The following is a 23363-nucleotide window of genomic DNA, read 5'->3' on the forward strand; positions in this document are numbered from 1 at the left end:
TGCAGCACTCCTCAGTGGCTAATATTTTGCCTGGGATCTCTGCAGACATGGGTCCCTGTGCCTGGATATTTGTGGAGTTCTAACTCACTGTTGTGAATTTCTCTATAGTCTGCTTCCCCAGTGGGAGGGACTTGAGCCATTGCCTCTGGAGATATCAAGGCTGCACTGGACCCATTCAGAGGGAATGGGAGAGAACTGGGTTATCCAGGACAGAAGTTTCCTACCTGATATTCATCTCTTTCTTTGATTCAGCATTTGTGGAATCCTTCTCCATTATCTACCATCCTCCAAATGTCTAGCACGTAGGATTTGTCCTTATATTTACCGAATCTCTGTGGAGGTTTCTTCAGGGGATGTCTTATATTGCCATGTTGATGAAGTCAATCCACACTACTCCTTTTTGAAACTTCTAATTCCTTGGCTTCTAAAATACTACTCTTTCCTGTCTCTATTGGTTTAAGTTCTCAGACAACTTCTTCGTTAATGTACATTGCAGAGTCTTGACTGGCTGATTGAACTGGTTGGTCAAAGATTCATCTTGATGTCACTTTTCTTCTACATATTCTCATTGTCTTTGATCTCACTCATTCATATGCTTTCATTCTTACCTATTTGCAAATGATTTTCAAATTGAGTAGCACAATATAGATTTCCTCCCTGAGTTCCAGATTCAATTGTGGCAGAATACAAATTTTTAACGTGGATGTTTACAGATTTCTCTCATTCACCAACCCTCCAAAGAGAATCTTGTAATTGCTAGTTCATTTCTCCCCTCCTTCCCTAATCATAAAGAGAGACAATTATTTCTTTCTAGAAGAGAGATGATGTTTATCTACAAAACAAAAAAGGTGTGGAGGGGAGAAAGAAGACAAAAAGCTAGGGGAAGAAGAGGAATTGTTTCCCCTACCTTGATGTTTGCAAGAGATTAGAGTATGAGGCTTTATGGTGTGAGGTTAATTGATTAGGGAGGAAAGAGGGTTTAAATAAGGATTTCTATAGATTGTATATTGGGATCTTCTCTAAAGTCTTTAAAGGGAAGTAAATAAATTAGTTTTGGCTATTAAATTGTTATTCTTTAAATGCCATTTCATACAGATACTGAGCCACATGCCTTCTCTTACTAAGATTTAATAGGATTAAACATATGGATATCTACAGCAGCTGCATTTCTCCATAGGCATCTCAAATGCCACTGTTCCTAAAACAGAACTGGTCCAAAACTTAACATGTCTAAAACTGAACTCAGTAACATGTACTAAGAGCACTCAGAACTCACTGAATTTGAAGCTTATCTATATCATGTAACATCTGGATAAACTTGGGAATATTTCCAAATCTATTTACACTTCAATTTTATCTGTAAAGAGGGGATTATTACAGTGCCTACACAGTGGATTGTTATTATGATTAAATGACTTAATATTTGTAAAGCATTTAAAATAGTATCTAACATTTAGTAAATAACTGTGTCGTATGAATAAAATATAAGTCTTTACTCTCCCACTCACCTTCAATCTTGTTTTTTCCCAGGATCACCATCTCAGTGAATGAAACCACCAAATGTACAATAACCCATTCCAGAAAACTGGATACCATCCTTGACCTCTCCTTCTCCATCATTCCTCATCTGTAGTTATTTGCCAACTACAGTTAATTACTTGTTCCCAATATTCACTCATATCCTTGAATTTGCCACAACACTAATTCATAATTTCTGTGATGAACAGGCAGACAAGAACCTTTCTTCTTGTGGAATATATGGTTTAAAACAGAAAGACAGGCATTGAATAGTTAATTACAAATATTAGGCTTTATTATAAGTAATATGGACATCAAGTTGGCTACTTGATTCCTTGAGACATCCACAGTTTATAAGGGAAACTGACACATAAAGAGAAAATTATAAATTACAATTTTGTGTTCAGTGCTCTAATTCAGGAAGACACAACCAAGTCTTCCTGAATGGGAAGTCAGGCAGACCTTCCCAGAAGAGGTGGTATTTTTGAGTCTAGAGGAAAATAAAGAGTATATTACATGGCAAAGGAAGTGAAGACCATTTAGAAGGAGGAAATAGTATGTGCAAATGTATGTTGTCATGGAAAAGCATTTTTTTTACAATTATGATAAATTCTAGGGCTGGAACATAGGAAGAGAGGAAACAGATGGCAGGAGAAAGTGATACCAGTTGGAGTCTAAAGGTGATAGTCTTTCTATGATAGGCTAAGGAGTTTGGATTTTGTCCTCAGAAAATTAGCACTGCCAGAAGATTCTGAGCAGAAGGATTAGGTGATTTCATCATGATACGTCCTTAACAAAACAGCATTAGATCCACATTTCCTTACTCTGTTTGCAAAATGGTAGCATTTTGTAGACATTTTAGTCTGATTAAGTGCTTATAAATCCCCTGAAACTACTAAATTGGGCATAAGGAATCCACATTATAAACTCTTCATGTTTAGTGAAAAAATAAAACAAAACCAATACCAAACAACAAAAACACATCAAGTTAATCTGCTCCCTTGTCTCCTCTTCTGTTTGCTCTCATATTATTTGCTTTCTCCTTAAATGTTTCTAATTTCTAATTTTATTGTTTTTTGTTTTTTCTGTTGGTTTAATTATTGACATTCTTTCCATATTAGTTTCCCAGGGCTGCTGTAACAAAGTGCCACAGGTTGGGTAGCATAAAAGAACAGAAATTAATTCTCTTAAATTTCTGGAGGCTAGAAGTCAGAAAGCAGTCTCAGCAGGGCCATGCTCCCTCTTAAGACTCTAGGGAAGAATTCTTCTTTGCTTCTGCCTAGCTTCTGGTGGTGGCTGTCAACCCTTGGTGTTTCATGGCTCTTAGCTGCATAACTCCGGTCTGTGCTTCTGTCTTCCTATGGCTAGTGTGTCTCTGCCTCTGTGTCTCTTCTATTTTTCTAAGTCATATTGGAACAAAAGCCCATCCTACTACAGTATAACCTCATCTTAACTGACTTCATTTAAAATGACCCTATTCAAATGTTCCCTATTCTTTTTGGGGAACACAATTCAACCCACAACACCTTCCTTCTCATTCTGAGGCCTGAGATCTTGTCACATAATTTCCTTGGTCCTCAACCAGAATTCCACATCTATTAAAAGATTTCACCATCAGTAAGACACCCAAATCTGGGAGTCATCATTACCATCTCCCTCTTCCTACAGTTCATATTGCATTGATCAGTAAGGCTTCCTAATTGTATCGCCAAAGTATAGTTCTTATCATGAACTTCTCTCCATTTCCACCCTTGTCCAGATCATAAGCATCTCTCATCTAGGCCACTGCAATAGCCTACTGATTGTATTCAATCACCTTTCTATGTTGTATTCTGCAACCACAAGCAGAGGGATTTTTTAAAAAGCAAATTGTATCATGGATTCCCCAGCTTAAAGTCCTCAATGGATTTATAGCTAATCTTTAATTTTTAACTTTTTACCTCAAATAACATTTTTTAAAACTTTTGCCTTACAGAATAATTGCAAAAAATAATACAATTTATTCCTGTATACTGTTCACCTGGGTTTACTTTTTATTCTTAAGCTGAAGACCAAAATTCTTAACATGGCCTATGTATTTCTGCATGATCCATCCCTGAGAACTTCTAAAGACTACAGTTTCTTTTTACATTTTGGTTCTTGGGTAATATTGGCATTTTTAAACTGCTTTACTAAGATATAATAAGTTATTTTACTATATTCCCAGGGTTGTGCAACCATCACTGCAATCTAATTTTAGAACCTTCTCATCACTCCAAAAAAAAAAAAAAATCTGTTACGTATTAGCAGTCAAGTTTCCTCCTCTTTATCTGGCTCATTCATATTTACTTTTCAAGTCTAAATCTAAATGTCACTTCCTCAGGGAAAATTTCAGTGCACAATATGGGCTATGTCAAATCTCTGTTACATGCACTGTTGGCATCCTGAACTTGTAGCACTTATTAAAATCACAATTTATTAATTATTGTTTAAATTTTTAATTAAAATCTGTCATCTCTTCTAGATTATAATTTTCATGGACACTTTTATTGTACCAATGTATTTCCAGTGCCTAGCACAATGTCTGGGGCAGAGTAGTGTTCAATAGTTATTTGTTGCAAAACTGAATGCTATAAATATTTGTTGAAGGGATGAATATACAAATGAAGGTAGGAATAAATGAAATAAGTAATCATCCCTAAGTACATTAGATGTGGGCTCTCTATGCTCATTCTTGACTGATCAAGTCAAAGTTGGAAACATTCTTCCAAGTGCCATAAAGCATACACTCTGATACACATAAAGAGTTTTCATCACCACTTCAAGAAGTAGCTCATGTTACACTGCATCAGGTAGACACCATTTCATTTTCCGGATTTTTTGGTTAACGAATGGGAAAATTTCCAATTCTGGATTCCTTAAATAAATTCTTTTCCCCAGAGAATTTTCATCAATTTTGTTCAAATGAAACTTCTGGAAGTTTGGAGCTGTTATGTACCCCAGAAAAGGCATGTTCTTTCTCTTTTTTAGGGGTAGATTATTCTTTTTTAAAAAATTCAGTTTTATTGAGATATATTCATGTATGATACAGTCATCCACAGTGTACAATCAATTGTCTACAGTACCATCATATAATTTTGCATTCACCATCATAATCAATTTTCAAACATTTTCATTACTCCAAAAAAATAAAAATAAGAATAAAAATACAAGTAAAAAAGAACACTCAAACCATCCCATCTCCCCTATTATTCATTTACTTTTCGTCCTCATTTTTTCTATTCATCTGTCCATTCACTGTATAAAGGGAATAGGACCAACAAAGTTTTCATAATCACATGGTCACACAGTGTAAGCTATATAGTTATATAATCATCTTAAAGAATCAAGGCTACTGGGTTGCAGTTCAACAGTTTCAGGTATTTCCTTCTAGCTATCCCAATACAATAAAAACTAAAAAGGGATATCTACATAGCACATAAAAATGCCCTCCAGAGTGACCTTTCAACTCCATTTGAAATCTCTCAGCCACTGAAACTTAATTTTGTTTCATTTCTCATCCCCCTTTTGGTCAGGAAATCTTTCTCAATCCCACAATGCTGGGTTCAGGCTCATCCCCAGAAGTCACGTCCCACATTGCCAGGGAGATTTACACCCCTGGGAATCATGTCTTACATAGAGGAGAGGGCAGTGAGTTTACCTGCAGAGTTGGCTTAGAGAGGCCACATCTGAGCAACAAAAGAGGTTCTCTGGGGGTGACTCTTGGGCCCAATTATAAGTAAGCTTAGCCTCTCCTTTGCAGTAATAAGCTTCATAAGGGCAAACCCCAAGATAGAGGACCCAAAGGCCATGTTCTTTTAATCCTTTCATGTGGGTGCAGACATGTTGTGGGTGGAACATTTTAGTTAGGTTATTTCAATTGAGATGTGACCCAGCCCATACAAGGTGGAGCTTAATCTTTTACCGCAGTCCTTTCTGAGAGGATAAAAGACAGAAAAAGCCCAGAGAGGGTTTAGATAGAAAAAGCCCCCAGATTAGCTGACAGATGGAGCCACTGAAGCCAGAAGCTGAAAGCAACAAAACCTGAGAGAGAAGGACCAGCAGACACTGGCCATGTGCCTTCCCATGTGACAGAGCAGTCCCAGATGACAGGGACCTGTATTCAGAGTGCAGGTTTCATCATTTTGATGCCTTAATTGGGAAATTTTCATGGCCTTAGAACTGTAAATTTGTGAGCTAATAAATCCCCATTGTAAAACCCAGCCCACTTCTGGTATATTGCATTCCAGCAGCTTTAGCAAACCAAACACAACCTCAAAAAAATCATCTGAAAGCACACTGAAAGCCAATAGTTTTTGGGACTCCAACCAGATGTGGAGCTCTGTAGATGATCACTTAGTCATGCCTATGGGTACAAGAGCCTCACAAATTTCATCTTTCTTTCCCACCCCCCAAACCAAATTCCTTAACCCATATTTATTGTGGATAATACCAAACAGTAATTTTCCAGTTTAAGGGGACTGTTAGAAATGTTTATGACATTTTCCCCCAGTTTAATCTTAAAAACTTTTGTTTTTCTTAGATTTCCAACATATTCTTCCTAGCTTGATTAACATCAGCTTATAAAAAGGAAAACAAACAAACCATCCTTCTACTGGTACTTGACAGCGAGGGCTTGAAGCTGAAGGAAGGAGGAAATGGATGAAATTGCAGGAGAGAAAATTTATGATAAGTATCACATAAAGCTTCCCAATGATGAAGTCTATTAGCTGTGGAATTGGAAAATGTTGGAAGTAATGACCCTAGAGATAGAGGCTGAGATCTAGGAATGAAAACAGGATGTAAGTATGCAAAACAAAAACATTTAGATTGCCATTAATCCATTTGCTGCATAGCATCTTTTTATCCCAAAATTGTGAATATTCTGTAACTCCATAAGGAAAATTGAGCTCAGTACTTAGGGCTCAAGTTTCCTATGTTACAAAGAGTATCTATAACTCACTAAAAATTGGTTTTGAAATAAAACTCCTCTCAAGTACCCCCAGGCTCTTGGAATGTTAGAACTAGAAAGACCTACCTTAGAGTATCTAGTTTACCCTCTCATTTTCAGATGGGGAAACTGAGGCCTAGAAAAGGGAAGAGACTTACACAATGGATGGCAGACAATTGGCAGAGTTGAACCCAGGGCCCTGCACTCCTGTCTCCTTTTCCCTGTGTCCTGGTTTACTAAATTAAACCATGCCCAGGTTGATACAGATGGATACAATTTTATGAGAACATTTTCTTCCTATTTGTTAGATTTACAGATATGGACGTTATTATGAAAAACAAAACTTAAAACAGGAAGGGGACCAAAATCCCTGAAAACACTTTCTTCATTAGAGTTTGAATAATAAGCCCCATTTTCCTTTATTCCAAGGCCCTATTGACAGTTGATTGCTGAGCATTTTTTAACCCAATCTTTTTTGCTTTATTTCATCCTTGATTGCATTCTGCTTCTCTCTCCAGCAGCAGCTTCTTAACTGCCACCATTTTGTAAACTTCCCTGCTGCTCTAAGGCTGTTATTGAAACTGATTAATTTCATTAGCACAAGATGCACTTGAGCAGGACTAACTCGCTTCTCTTGTTTTGTGAACTGGAGTACACTTCACAGATAGAATATCTACAGGAGGAGAGAGCTGCTTAGATGCCAGATGGGAAGAGAAAAACATGTGAGCCTTTGCTTGTATTGCTATAAGTAAAATGTTCAATACCTCCTGGGTTCTTGAGGAATCCAACTAAGGTATTCATCTACACAATAAGAATCCTATTGTTCAGCAAGTGATTTGCTACTGTAATATCTAGTCCCCCATTCATTATGCTGACCTTGGAAACAAGGCCTCCAACATGTCACTTGTGAAGAAGAGAGGATAAAGAAAGGGCACTAACATTCATTTAGCATCTACTCTGTGCCAGGCACTATTCTAGTAGAGCTATTTTTTCATCAGATTAAGTACTAGCCTCACAATGACATATTCTTTGCTGCTCAGGAAAGCATTTTAACTAGGCAATTAGTTCCCCTGAATCACATGGCTGCTCCAATCCCTGATTCCTATCAATGCAAGTTAAGAAAATCAACTAAAAGATGATCAAGGGAAATGAAAACCCAATGGTACCAATACAGAACCCACCATAAATAAAGTAGTTATACATGAAATTAAATTTATTATTGCTTTTTTTTTGAAAGTTTACAAACTTTTCAGAAATGTGGGATAGTAGAAAACGTTTGGGCTCAAAGACCTGGGTTCTAATAACAGCTCTGCCACTGACTAGTATCATTGACTGCGAGGTTGGGTAAGGCCCTTTCTTTCTTTGAAACTCAGTCCCCTCATATGAAAAAGTTATGCCTTTTAGAGCTCCTTTAGGAATCAAAGGGCAGAGGCTGTGCAGTTTGGGTTGGGAAAATGGAGGTGAAGGTGACAGCACTCTGAAATTCCTGCCCTGACTTAAATCAAGGCAGCATTTTTTTTGTATCTATTTTAGATAGCAGGGTTCTAAAGGTATTTCATGTCAACAAAGGTTTATATGGCTGCACAAGTTTGAAAATCATTCAATTAGATGATGCCTAAAGTCTTTTCTAGTTCCAAGTTCTGTGGGTCGGTGATTTTTGAAAATCCAGTGGTTGATTGTCCAGCTCTGGGGGCTACAAAAAAGGAGCTGAGATTCTAGTATATTTGCTTTCACTTCCAACTTCATTTTTTCACTCCTCTGCTCCTTTGCCAGTTTGTTTCCTAAAAGCACATCCTCAATCATTATTATTTGATTATTGCTTCCTTGAGGGAGAGGAAAAAGAAAATAACACCCCTGTTCTGATGAATAATCACATGGTTTGGGAGAAGCTATATATTTGAATTATAAGTGGAAAAAAATCCAACTGTTGATGAAATTGGGGGAAAACAACAGCCTTTCCAAAGAGCAAGCCCTGAGATGAGGGAATGGACTCACCAACCGAGTTCCAAATTCAGGGTCACTTTGACCATTCATCCCTAAACGAATTCCAGAAATGCTTCTTAGATGTCCTCCACATTTTACTGTTGTACAGGCCAGAGCAGAGAGAGCTTTGTTTATTGTTGTCATCATATGCCAAATTTGACCAGAAAAATATGGGACTGGACTGTGTGTTTGTTGAACAATCTTGCTCTACAGGTTTTCTAGCCACTCTGGACCTAGAGTGCCCCAGGGTCTGTATTCAATGTCCAGGCTACCATTCCCATTAGCCTCTAAGTTGCTTCTCTCTTCTTTAGAAAGACCAGTTAGCAGTTCTCATGCTTCCATCATGCAAAATTATTCCAAGAGAAATAATCCCCTTTAAAACTCCAGGTTTTGGTGCCCTTTTTCCAAATCCGAAAGAGATGCAATATATAAAAACAGTTCTTTCCTATTCCTGTGACTATAAAGTGGATTTGGGTGCTCTAGAAACAGATTAGTGTTTCCTAAAATAACTTAAGCAGAAAGATTTTGACAGAATTCCCCAAGCCATCAATCCTAGCTTCTAAAGCCTTTGTTATTTAATTTATTCCAATGAACATTTAATCTTCCTTATTATAAAACAGCACTACAATATCAACGTTAAATAAAATCTTGAGAAAAGAGGAAAATGTTACTTATCCTTATCCTTTCACAGAATCATTTTTAATTTTGTGCATTCTCTTCCATTTGATATATAAAAATATTTTTATGGTTGTTTTAACCAGAGTATGGGTAGGTTTTTTTTAATTCTGTTATATTCATTCCATATTATGTCACACACATACTTCCTTTTCTCCTCCATGATTCTTAAAAGCATCACTTTCAAAGGTATTTCTATATTCCAGAAGTACCATTAATTAATTATCCAATCTTCTGATGTTTGATATTTAGATTTTTTCCCAGTTCTTCCCTAATAGAAATAATTGACATTTTTCCCTTCTTTTTTTTTTGTTTTTATAGTTCATCGTGGTATAATTGACATACAATAAACTGTACATATTTAAAATGTGCAAATTGATAAGTTTTGATGTATATGTATGTCCATAAAACCATCACCACAAGACAGAGAATGCATTAATCACCCCTATAAACGTTCCTCATGCCCTTTGGAATTCCTCTCTCCTGCCCCTCCCTGCCCCCTGCAACCACTGATCCACTTCCTGTTACTAGAGATTAGTTTGAAATTTATAAAATTTTGTACAAGTAGAATCATACTGCATGCACTCTTTTTATCTGACTTTTGCCACTCAGTATAATTATATTGAGATTCATCCATGCAGTTGTGGTACTTATTGTGAGTTATTGCTGAGTAGAATTCCATGGTATGGTTATACCACAATTTTTTTATCCATATCTGTTGATGGGCATTTGAGTTGTTTGTGGTCTTTGTCTATTAATCAGTAAACTTGATAGGAACTTTCTTTACATCCTTTATATGAACATAGGCTTCCTATTCTTTTGGGTAAACATCTAGGAATGGAGGGGATGGTTCATATAGTAGGTGCATGTTTAACTTTTTACGATACTGCCAAACTGTTTCCCAAAGAGGGAAACAGCAGTGTACAAGTTTCATTTCCTTCATGTCCTTGTCAGCACTTTGTATAAGTCCTTTTAATTTTAGCCATTATAATTGGTGTGTAGTAGTATCTCATTGCAGTATTAATTTGCATTTCCTATGACAAATGATATTGATCACCTTTTCATGTGCTTATTACCATCTTTATACCTTCTTTGATGAACTGTCTGAGCAACTACTTTGCTCATTTCTTTATCGCATTATTTGATTTCTTATTATTAAATTGTTTCTATATTCAGGATACAAGTCCTTTATGAGATATATGCTTGGAAAATATTATCTCCCAGACAATGGCTTGTCTTTTCATGTTCTAAGCATACCATTCCGTGGAATTAATCACATTAACTACATTGTAGTACCCTCATCACCTTCTATTGCTAAAACTTTCTCATCTCCCTAAGCAAAAACCTACGCCCATTTTGCATTAGCTCCCCATTCCCATGCCACTTGGCAATCTGTACAGTAATTTCTGTTTCTATGAGTTTGCATATTCTCTGATATTTTCTATGTAGTTACCATGGGCCTTATATACAACACCTTAAATCTGTAACAATCTTATTTGCTTTGTTACCAAGTGAAATTCAACCAGTAGTCACACACTATATTCCTATACCCTTTCATCCATCCCCACATCTTTATGTAGTTCTTGTCACAAATTACAGTGTAATACATTGTGAGTCCAAAGCCACTGATTTATCATTATGTTTATGCGTTTGTTTTTAGATTCTACATGAAGTAAAAAGTGGTGTTACAAACCAAAAATACAATAGCACTGGCATTTACATTTATGCTGTCATTACCCTTACTGAAGAACTTTATTTCATCCTGTGGCTTCGATTAACTGTTCATTGTCCTTTCCTTTCAACCTGCAAAACTCTCTTTAGCATCCTGTTTAAGGCCAGTCTATTGGTGACAATCTGCCTCAGCTTTTGTTTATCTGGAAATGTCTTAATTTCTCCCTTATTTTTGAGAGACAATTTTGTCAGATATAGAATTCTTGGTTGGAAATTTTCTTCTTTCTGTGCTTTAAATATGCTATGCCACTGCCTTCTTGCTTCCATGGTTTCTGATGAGAAATTGGCACCTAATTTTTTGAAGCTCCCTTGTATGTGACACATTACTTCTCTCATGTGACTTTCAGAAGTCTCTCTTTATCTTTGGCATTTGGCATGGGTCTATTTAGGTTTATACTGTTTGGAGTTAGTTGAACATCTTGTATATACATGGATGTGTATATTTGTGTCTTTCATTACATTTGGGAAATTTACAGTCATTATTTCCTTGAATATTTTCTCTTTCCCTTTCTCTCTGTCTTCTCCTTCTGGGACTCCCATGATGTTTATATTGAGATGGTTGATGGTATCCTATATGTTCCTTAGGCCCTGTTCACTTTTCTTCATTCCTTCTTCTTTCTATTCCTCAGAAAGAATGATTTCAATGGTCTTATCTTCAAGCTCTTTGATTTTTTCTTCTGTGAGCTCCAATCTGCTGCTGAACCCCTTTAGGGAATTTTTAATTTCTGTTACTGTGGTCCTCAATTCTGTTTGATTCCTTTTCATAATTTTTCTCTCTCTATTGATATTCTCTTTGTATTCACCTATCATTTTACTAATTTCCTTTAGTTCTTTGCCCAAGTTTTCCTTCAGTTCTTTGAGAAAACATAGGACCATTTTCTTAAAATCTTTGTCTAGAATGTTCCAGATATGATCCTTCTCATTGATGGCTTCTAATGCTTTAATTTTCTCCTTTACCTGGGCTGCCACTTCCTGTTTCTTTCTATGTTTTGTAATCTTTTGTTAAAACCTAGACATTTGGATATTTTAATGTGTTATCACTGAAATTGAGACTCGGAGGCATCTGTTCCTTAAGCTTCTTTCCAGTTAGTGTTGTGCCAGAGCTTTCCTTGAATGCCAGTGGCTAAGAAAAAAAAAAAAAGCAAGCAAAAAAGAAAACACCTTTCCCAGTCTTTTTTAGATTGATCCATGCAAGTGCTGTCCTTCAAGGTTTATCCATGTGAATCTGGAGAACAGAAAGCCTAAGTGTAAAGAATACCCTGAACGTTTATGCACATGTGTCTTGCCTTGGGCATACACATGTGGCCCTGGAAATTCCCTTTTCAACACAGTTATGAATATCTCCTCTTCTCTAGGAAACAGTCTTTTCATGATCTCTGGGCACTGCACTGTATGTCCTACAGCCAACAATCCCTTGCCCCAGGAACCTCTTGACTGCTCTCCCACAGCATTCAATAGGATTTCCCCAGGCAAGTTCTGGGATAGAAAGTTCCTTTGGCCACCACCAGACAGATTAGGCCAGACATAAGTATTCCCAGTATGTCCATGTGGATTACTCTGCTCTCTCTGGAACTGGCCAAGGATCCATGCCAGTGAGGTGTAGGAGAGGGACCAGCCAGGGCACCATGAGATCCTACTGCTTTTAAGTGGCTTTTTTTCTTGATTTGGCACTTGCCCTATTACTACTGCAGTGCTTTAACTGTTTTCTGGCACTTTGAGAAGGATGTTTATTCTAGTTCTTGCTGGTTGATCCATGCATATGTTGGGTGACAGAGCCCTGAAGCATCTCACTCAGCCATCTTGACAGAGGTGGGCATTTTTTTCTTTTAAATCATGTTTTCCTATTGTAGAATATAACATATGTACATAGAAGTAATAACTTTCCAAATGCAATTTAGCAAGTAGAGAGCAAATTTCAAAGAATGTTAAGGGTTACAGTTACACAGTTTTTTCTTTTTGGTGGTTTTTAACATATTCTCAAAGCTGTGAATCCATTACCATTGTCTGATTACATAGCATTTTCATCATTCTTAAAAGAAACCCTGTACTCATTAGCAGAGACTTACCATTACTTCCTTCCTTCAGGTTCTGGCAACCACTAACCTATTCTCTGCCTCTATGGATTTGTTTATTCTGGCCATTTTATATAAATGGATTTATACAATACGTGGCCTTTTTTGTCTAGATTCTTTGACTTAGCATAATGTTTTTAAGGTTCATCATGTTTTAGCATGTATAAGTATTTATTCCTTTTTATGGCTGAATAATATTCCTTTGCATAGAGTGCCATATTTTGTTTATCCATTCATCAGTTGATGAACATTGGGTTGTTTCCAACTTTGAGCTATGGTGAATAGTGCTTCTATGACCTTTCATGTACAAGACTTTTGTGAGCATATATTTTCACTTCTCTTGTGTATGTACCAACGAGTGGAATTTTAGGGTGATATGGCAACTCTAGGTTTAACTTTTTATGGAAGTGCAAAACTGTTTTCCAAAGTGAATGTACCATTTAACAATTCCACCACCAATATATGAGGGTTCAAATTTCTCCATATCCTTCTCCACACTTTATATTGTTTTTCTTTTTGAATACAACCATCCTAGTAGATGCAAATTATTACCTTAGTTTGGTTTTCATTTGCCTTATTCTAATGACTAATGATACTATGTGTCCTTTCATGTGTTTACTGGTGATTTGGATATCTTCTTTTGAGAAATATCTGTTCCAATCCTTTCCTCATTAACTAATTGGGTTATTTGTCTTGTTGAATTGTAAGAATTCTTTATGTATTCTGGATACAAGCCCCTTATTAGATTTAAGATTTGCAAATATTTTTCCCCATTTTATGGGTTGTCTTTTCACTTTCTTTCTGGTGTCCTTTAAAGAACAAAGGTTTTCATTTTAATTTACTTCAATTTTTAAATTTTTTATTTTGCCACTTAAGCTTTTGATATCATATCTAAAGAACCATTGGCTAATCCAAGTTTATGAAGATTTATGCCCATATTTTCTTCGAAGAGTTTTATAGTTTTAGTTCCTACATTTAGGCCTATCATCCATTTGAGTTCATTTTCATACCTGGTGGGAGGTAGAGGTCCAAATTCATTCTTTTGTATGTAGATCTCCAGTTGCCCCAGCACTGTTTGTTGAAGAGACTATTCTTTCTCTATTAAATGTTCTTGACACTCTTGAGGAAAATCAATTGATGATGAATGTAAGGTTTAATTTCTGGACCCTCAACTCTATTTCATTGATCTGTGTGTCTATCTGTATGCCAGTATCAAGCTGCTTTGTTTATTGTTGCTTTGTAGTAAGTTTTTAAATCATGGAGCATGAGTCTTGCAACTTTGTTCTTCTTCTTCAAGATTGTTCTGGTTATTATGGGCCCCTTGCAATTTCATACCAATTTCAGGAGCATCTTGTCAATTTCTGCAAAAATGGAAGCTGGGATTTTGATAGAAACTGCATTGAATCTGTAGATAAATTTGAGAAGTATTGCCATCTTAGCAATAATATATATTCCAATCCACAAACATGGGATAAAAATATTCCAGTTATTAAGGTCCTCTTTAATTTATTTCAGTGGAATTTTTTTCTCAGTGTACAAGTCTTACACTCTTTTGTGAAATTTGTTACTAAGTATTTTATTTTCATTTTTGCTATTGCAAATAGAATTTTTTTAATTTCCTTTTTTGATTATTCATTGCTAGCATATAGAAATGCAATTTATTTTTGCATATTGTACTAGTACCCTACAATTTTGCTGAATTCAAATATTAACTTTAATAGATTTTTAGTGAATTCCTTAGGATTTTTCCATTTACAAGATCATATTGTCTGTGGATACAGGTAGTTTTATTTCTTCCTTTCCAATACAGATGGCTTTTATTTCTTTTATATGCCTGAATAACTTAACTAGACCTTTCAGTTCCAACATGGGATATCCTTGTCTTGTTTCTGATCTTATAAAGAAAGCGTCCAGTCTTTGACCATGATGTTAGCTGTGTGTTTTCATAGATGCCGTTTATTGGATTGAGGAATTTCCCTTCTATTCCCAATGTTTTTTTATTATGAAAGGGTGTTGGATTTTGTCAAATGTTCTTTCTATGTTTATTGAAATGATCATGATTTTATTTCCCTTATTCTATTAATGTTGTTTACTGCATTGATTGATTTTCATTCATTACATCAACTTTGCATTCTGGGATAAATCCCACTTGGTCTTGGTGTATAATTATTTTCATAGTTGCTGGATTCTGTTTGCTAATATTTCTCTATATTCTTAAGTGATATCAGTCTTCAGTTTTATTTTCTTGTGATGTCTTTTTCTGTTTTTGGTGTCAAGACAATACCGGCTTCACAGAATGAGTTGGGAAGTTTTCCCTCTCCTTTTGTTTTTTGGAAAAGTTTGTGAAGAATTGTTGCTAATTATTCTTTAATGGTTTGTTGGAATATACCAATGAAACTGTCTCATTTGGGGCTTTTTCTATTGGAAGTGTTTTGATTATAAATTCACTCTTTTCACTTGTGATAAGCCTATTCAGAGTTTTTCTTCTTGAATCAGTTTCAGTAATCTGCATATTTTTTAGGATTTAAAAAAAATTCATGTAGGTTATCTAAATTTTTGGTATACAATTGCTCTGAGTATTCCCTTATAATCATTTAAAAATTTTTCTGTGAGGCCACTTGTAATATTATCTTCTGTAATATCTTTTATGCTTTGTATTAGTAATTTGAATTCTCTATCTTGTTTTTCTTGGTCAATCTATCTGTAAGTTTTCTTGATCCTTTTTTGGTTTTGTTGATTTTCTTTATATTTTTTTATTTTTTAATTCTTTTACTTTGACTCTTGTCTTTCTTATTTCCTAACTCTGCTTTCTTTGGGTTTAGTTCATTTACTGTTTTATATTTTCTAAGGTGGAAGATTGGGTTACTGATTTGAGTTTTTCTTATTTTTACTGTAGGCTTATAAAGTTATAATTTCTCTTTAAGCACTGTTTTTGCTGTATTAAATATGTTTTGGTATGTTGTGTTTGTTTTCAGTCTTTGTTCTTTCTTGTTTAATTCATTGGCAATTAGGAGTTTGTCATGTAATTTCCACTTATTTATGAATTTTTCAAAATTCCCTCTGTTATTGATTGCTAATTTTATTCAATTGTGGTCAGAGAACACACTTTGTATACTTACAATCCCTTTAAATTCATTGAGGCTTGTTTTGTGACCTAATGTTTCATTTGTCCTGGAAAAGAAATAGGAAGGTTTTTCTTTTTTATCAAATTTGGTGAAATCTTGCAGATCCAAGAATCTCAGTGAAAACAATATAGGAAATATGAGGAAAAACTTGAAGAAAATTACATCAAGTTACATAATAGTCAATTTGCTCAAAACCCATGATAAAGAGAAAATCTTAAAAGCACTCAGAGAAAAGAGATATGTTAATACAGAGGAACAAAGAAAGCATGAAAGCAAGAAGACATTAGGGCATATCTTTCTGCAGATCTCTTTCTTCTTTGTCATTTTGCCCTGCGTAGTGTAGATACCATGAGCCCCCTGGACTCCTAATTCTATCTCCTCAACTCAAAGAGTTTTCTGGGCTCCTCTTGAATTCCCCTTCACTGCTCTGTGGCTTGGAAACTTTCTCAAAGTAGTAATTTTGGGGTAATAATAGGGCTCACCTTGTTTGTTTCTAATCTCTTCCACTATCCTTCATTGTCTAATGCTTCCAGTGTCATCGAAATATGGTTTCACATATTTTGCCTGGCATTTTTTCATTGTTTCATGCATGTGGGTGTATTAGTTAGGGTTCTTTAGGGAAACAGAACCAACAGAACAGAAGATATCTATAAATAAGAGATTTTATAAAGGTGTCTCATGCAACTATGGGGATGCACAAGTCCAAATTCTGTAGGGCAGGCAGCAAGCTGGTAACTCCAATGAAGGTCTTAGGAACTCCCCAAGAGAGGCTAGCTGGCTGAAGAAGAAGTGAAAGTTCTCTTTCTTCTCCCTTAAAAGTCTTCAACTGATTATGTTAAATCCAGCTGATTGAAATCTTTCATTATGGAAGACACTCCCGTCATTGATGTAATCAGCCACGGATGCAATCAATTGACTGACAATTTAATACACCAGCCTTCTGATTTATTAACCAGCCACAAATGTCTTTGCACTACTGGATAGGCCAGTGCCTGCTTGACCAGACATTCAGCACCATCACCTGGCCAAGCTGACACATGAACCTCACCATCACAGTCCACTCCTTGCCAACTTGGCAGCTATACACATCACCTTAAGCCATGCTTAATCTCTAAAATAGAGCACAATAAGAGACATCTGTTTCACCTAACAATACTCAGCTGTCCTGTGTACAACAGGAAATGCACTAACTCTCTCCAGAATAGGGTGTAAATCCTTGGGTAACATTCACTCTTAAACTTAATATCCCAAAGCTTCAATAATATGAGAAGAACAACATAATTTATGTCAAAAGATAAGGGGGTAAGATAGAGAAGAAAACAAAGATATTTGCTTATATACAAATACAAACATACTCATAACAAAACAAGGAAGAAATATTCATACCATTAGAGTCCTTGTTTCTGTAACTGGACATGTGGTCATAGTTCATTTTTCTCACTGCTTTCTACTACCCATTACATATTCCCTTTACCCTCAGCAAGCACTTCAGCTAGCCATGGTTCTCTGCCTGATGGGGTGACCCAAAATTTCATTCCTGAAGTTTCTGGGCCATTGTTAGTCCTCGGTGGATTGGATTGTTGCAGGTTTCCATTGACTTTAATCACAGGGCATGGTAGTACTAAGAGACGCCCTAGGGGATCTCCTGTATTCCAGGAAAACTCTTCTTTACCTCCATTGTGTAGTTGCAGTCCTATTTTCCCTTGGTAGTCAGGATCAATCACCCCAGCTAATAGAGTAATCCTCTTCCTTTTCTGTTGATTCAGAGGCATGAGAAGCCCAAGGTGACCAGGTGGCAGTTTTAACCTCCAATTCATAGGAATCACTGTTGTGTCTCCTGGTAGGAGCACTACGTTTGGAACTAAGATCTGTGGACCAGCAGAGCCTAAGGTTGCAGGGACAGGAAGCACACAATTTCATAGTGTATCACTAAGGGTGATAGTAAGTGGTGCCACTCCCATTTCCACCTATGATTCCTGGAACTGTGAATCCTGGCTATGGGAGAAACAGCATCATAGAACGGACAATGATTCAGTGCATACACAGACTCCTGGAGAACACTGCCCCAGCCCTGCAAGGTATTGCCACCTGCAAATTAGTGCTATAATTGAGTCTTCAAAAGGCCACTCCACCATTCTATCAACCCAGCTGCCTCTGTATGATGGGGAACATGGTAAGACCGAGAATTCCATGAGCATGTACCCATTCCTGCACTTCATTTGCTGTGATGTGTGTTCCTTGATCAGAAGCAATGCTGAGTGGAATACCATGATGGTGGATAAGGCATTCCATAAGTCCAAGGGTGATAGTTGTGGCAGAAGTATTGCATGCAGGAAAAGCAAACCCATATATGGAACATGTGTTTATTCCACTTAAAACAAATTGCTGCCCTTTCTATGATGGAAGTGGTCCAATGTAATCAACCTGACACCAGGTAGCAAGCTGATCACCTTGGGGAATAGTGCCATATTGGGGACTGAGTGTGGGTCTCTGTTGCTGGCAAATAGGGCACTCAGCAGTGGCTGTGGCAAGGTCAGCTTTGGTGAGAAGTCCATGTTGCTGAGCCCATGCATAACCATCCCTACCACCATGACCACTTTGTTCATGAGTCCATTGGACAATGAAAGGAGTGTCTGGGGAAAGAAGCTGATTGGTATCCACAGAACAGGTCATCTTACCCTCTTGATTATTAAAATCTTCCTCTGCTGAAGTCATCCTCTGATGAGCATTCACTTGGGACACAAATATCTTCATATATTTGCCCACTCAGAAAGGTCTATCTACATACCTCTTCCCCAGATTTCTTGATAAACAATTTTCCAATCATATTTCTACCAAGTCCCTGATCAACCAGCCAAACCATTTGCAACAGCTCATGATTCAATGTACAAATGCACTTCTGGCCAGTTCTCCTTCCAAGCAAAATGAACAACCAGGTGCACTGCTCAAAGTTGCACCCACTGGGAGAATTTCCCCTCACCACTGTACTTCAGGGACATCCCAGAAAGGGACTTCAGTGCTGCAGCTATCCAATTTCAGGTTGTACCTGCATATCATGCAGAACCATCTGTAAGGCAGGCCCAAATTTTCTCTTCCTCAGTCAGCTGATTATAAGGAACTCCCCAAGAGGCCATAGCTCTGGGCTTGGAAAGAGAAGGCAATGTGGCAGGAATGGGGGCCATGGGCATTGGACCACTTGCTTGTGTAACTTACTTGTGCCTTCAGGACCCACCTGAGCCCTATCTATTTTTACCATTTCCATTTTATGATGGAGTGGTGTTGTGCACACCTAACTTTATGGGTTGGTGGGTCGGACAACACCCAGCTCATGATAGGTAACTCAGGTCTCATGGTAACTTGGTGGCCCATAGTTAAGCATTCTGATTATACTAAGGTTCAATAGCAGGCTAAAAGCTGTTTGTCAAAAGTAGAGTAGTTGTCTGCAGTGTATGGTGAGGTTTTACTCCAAAATCCTAGGGCCTGTGTTGTGATTCTCCTATTGGAGACTGCCAAAGTCTCCAAAATGCATCTCTATTTGCCACTGACACTTCATGCACCATGGGATCAACTGGATCATATGGTCCAAGTGGCAGAGAAGCTTGCACAGTAGCCTAGACCTGTCACAATGCCTCCTCTTGGTCTAGTCCCCACACAAAACTGAAAGCTTTCCTGGTCACTGGATAAATGGACTGGAGTAACACATCCAAATGAGGAATATGTTGTCTCCAAAATTCAAACAGGCCAACTAACCATTGTGCCTCTTTTTTTGGTCATAGGAAGGGCCAGATGCAACAGCCTATCCTTCACCTTAGAAGGGATAGCTCAACACGTCCCACACCACTGGATTTTAGATATTTTACTAAGTTGGAAGGCCCCTCTATTTCTGTTGGATTTAACTCCCATCTTCTGACATGCAAATACTTTACCAACAAATCTAGAGTGGCTGCTACTGCTTGCTCACTAGGTCCACTCAACATGATATCATCAATATAATGGACCAGTGTGATGTCTTGTGGGAGGGAGAAATAATCAAGTTTCCTGCCAACAATATTATGACATAGGGCTGGAGAGCTGATATACCCCTGAAATATGACAGTGAAGGTATACTGCTGGCCTTGCTAGCTGAATGCAAAGTGTTTCTAGTGGTCCTTCCTAACAGATAATGAGAAAAAAGCATTTTCAAGATCAATAGCAGCATATCAGTTACCAGGGGATGTATTGATTTGCTCAAGTAGTGATACCACATCTGCAAGAGCAGCTACAATGAGTCACTACCATGTTAAGCTTATGCTAATTCATTGTCATCCTCCAGGACACATCTGTTTCCTGCAAAGGCCAAATAGAGTTGAATGGGGATGTGTTGGGAATCACCACACCTGCATGCTTCAAGTCCTTAAGAGTGGCATTAATCTCTGCAATCCCTCTAGGAATACATCATTGCTTCTGATTTACTACTTTGCTAGGTAGGGGCAGTTCTGGCTTCCACTTGGCCTTTCCTACCATAATAGCCTTCATTCTGTGAGTCAGGGAACCCATGTGGGTATTCTTCCAGATTCTGAGTAAATCTGTTCCAATTATCCAGGGACACACTGGACCCACTCTGAGATGGATCTGAGCTAAAAATCCATCGATCACCTGATCTCCAGAGTCAGTGTCTAATAATCTCCCAAATATCTGATCATTTCCTTTTCCCCTATGCACATTTACCTTGATAATGGGCTGTAAGTCCCCTTAAAGAAGGCTGGAAGGAAGATTAACAGTGTAAATTTTTGACAATGTAAGAGGGTCCTGCTCCAAAGGGTACCCAACCTTCCCCTCATTCAAAAGGCTCTGGGTCTGTAAACTGTCTCAAGTCTGGGAATTCATTAAGGAGATATGACTCTCTGTTATTGTAATTCAAGTTAGACTTTTGTTCAGTTGGCCTAGAATTCTGCTTATACAGATAAAACAAGAATTTAGTAGACTTGCCCATGTATTTTACTTCTGAGTACCCCATGATCTACTAGTCAATGCTGTAGGTCTCTGTGAGTCAAATTACTTTGACTGCTGCTTTGAGCCTGCTGTCCATTATGGTAGCCACATCCACCTTGTCTTTGGTAATTAAATGCTACCACATTGCTTCTGCTAACTTGGGATCCAATTATCCCCATTTTGGTTAAGAATTCCAGCTCAATGACAGCAGTTCCCACAGTAATAACTGTCCTACAGAGAAAGGCTACTACAGAGCTCTTCAGGGATGATAGAGCTACTCTCACAAATTGATTCCTCACAGTCCTGGTAAAAGATGTGTCCTCTTGACATTCCTGAGATATGTGATCTGGTCTGCCATGATAAATCCACTCTAACATTCCAATCTCTCTAAGTCTTTGGATCCCCTCCTCTACATTATACTATGGCAGTTCTGGCATGTTGACCTCAGGTAATGTTGGCAACTTTTTGATCCATGTTTCAGCAAACAACCCAGTTATTGCCCTTTCTAACCTCTCAAGCTACAACATTGTATTCAGAATCAGTGCTTAGTTTTCCCATATCAATAAATTCAGCCTGATCCATCTTTATATTCCTTCAACTTTTATCCCACACCTTTAATATCCATACCCACACATATTCCCCTGATTTCTGACTATATAAATTGGAAAATTCATGCAGTTCTTTTGGCGTATAGCATACTTCCTCATGGGTCACACTTTGTACCTCACCTTTTGGGGCCTGTTGGGACTTTATTCTAGTTATAGGTCTTGAAGAAGAGTGGTGGTGTGGGTGGATCATGAAAATAATTAGAAGTATCCTTCAAACCAACTACCTCATGACATTCCATTGAAATTTCATCTGCTGAAACAGGATTAATCTCTCCAGACAGAGGAGTGAGGGCTGCTTCCTCAGTGCAGGTGACTACAGGTTTAGCAGGAACTGAAGGGTTAATCTCTTTAGGTGGACACTGGATGGAAGGCTCCTCAAGGCAGACTGGAGGCCAGGAAGCTGTTTCCTCAAGGCAGGCAGGAGATTGGGTATCTGTCTCTTCAGAGCAGGTTGGAGGTTGGGTTGCTCTCTCCTCAGGGCAGGCTGAAGGCTGGAGGCTATTCCCTCAGGGCAGAACATTACAGGTTTATCTAATAAAGACTCAGCAGAATCCAGGGTTCCAATATCTCCACTGCCTTCATTATCAACCCATATGTCCCCACCCCAATTTTCAGGATCCCATTCCTTTTAAATCAAATCAATGCCTTTACTTTAACAGCAGACACTGTGTATCTGAGGTTTTGTTTACACTGTAAATCTGCTACTCTCACAGTGAGACTCTGGGTCTGGTTTTCAAAGATCTCAAGTCTGAAGTCACAGGAAATAAGATTTTATTTCAGGGAACGCATAGAAACCTTTACATCTGTCATACAGCATATAAGTTTCAAATTTGAATCCTTCATCTCATCCCTTTCTCTTATAACTTTATGCAGCCTATCTAAGAACAGTCAACATCATTATACCTCAACTCCACAAAGCCCTGTTAATGTATCAAAAACACTGTCCCTAGAGCCTTGCCTCATATAAGAATATGATTAAGGGGATCAAATGGTGATATTCTGCAAATCTCTATTGTGTACTCATGCCACGGATAGGCAGTGCCATCTTGATTATTGGAAATAGAGTCATTAGTGTCCTTGAATCTAATCAGAGTAGAAAACCAACTGTAAAAGCCCATTTTAAGATTCTGTTTCCTAAGAACCACTCCCATACCAAGCTGTATTAGTTAGGATTCTCTAGGGAAATAGAACCACACAAGAGATATCTGTAAATATGAGATTTTATAAAAGTGTCTCACACAACTGTGGGGATGCACAAATCCAAATTCCATAGGGCAGGATGCCCAAGTCCAAATTCTGTAAAGCAGAGTGCACAAATCCAAATTCTGTAGGGCAGGCAGTGAACTGGCAACTCCATTGAAGGTCTTCAGTGAACTCCCCAGGAGAGGCTGTCTGGCTGAAGAAGAAGTGAAAGTTCTCTCTCTTCTCCCTTAAAAGTCTTCAGCTGATTGGTTTAAATCCAGCTGGTTGTATTCTCTCATTGTGAGAGACACTCCTTCATTTATATAATCTACAACAGATGCAGTCAATTGACTGATAATTTGATAAGCCAGCCTTCTGATTTATTAACCAGCCACAAATGTCCTTGCACTAATTGTTAGGCTGGTGCTTGCTTGACCTGACTCCTGGGCACTATCACCTGGCCAAGTTGACACATGAACCTAACCATCACAGTGAATAAGTCTGGTCCTCGTTACTCCAACTTTGTTAG

The sequence above is a fragment of the Choloepus didactylus genome, chromosome Y, assembly GCF_015220235.1.
Source record: "Choloepus didactylus isolate mChoDid1 chromosome Y, mChoDid1.pri, whole genome shotgun sequence".
NCBI classification, from domain to species: Eukaryota; Metazoa; Chordata; class Mammalia; order Pilosa; family Megalonychidae; genus Choloepus; species Choloepus didactylus.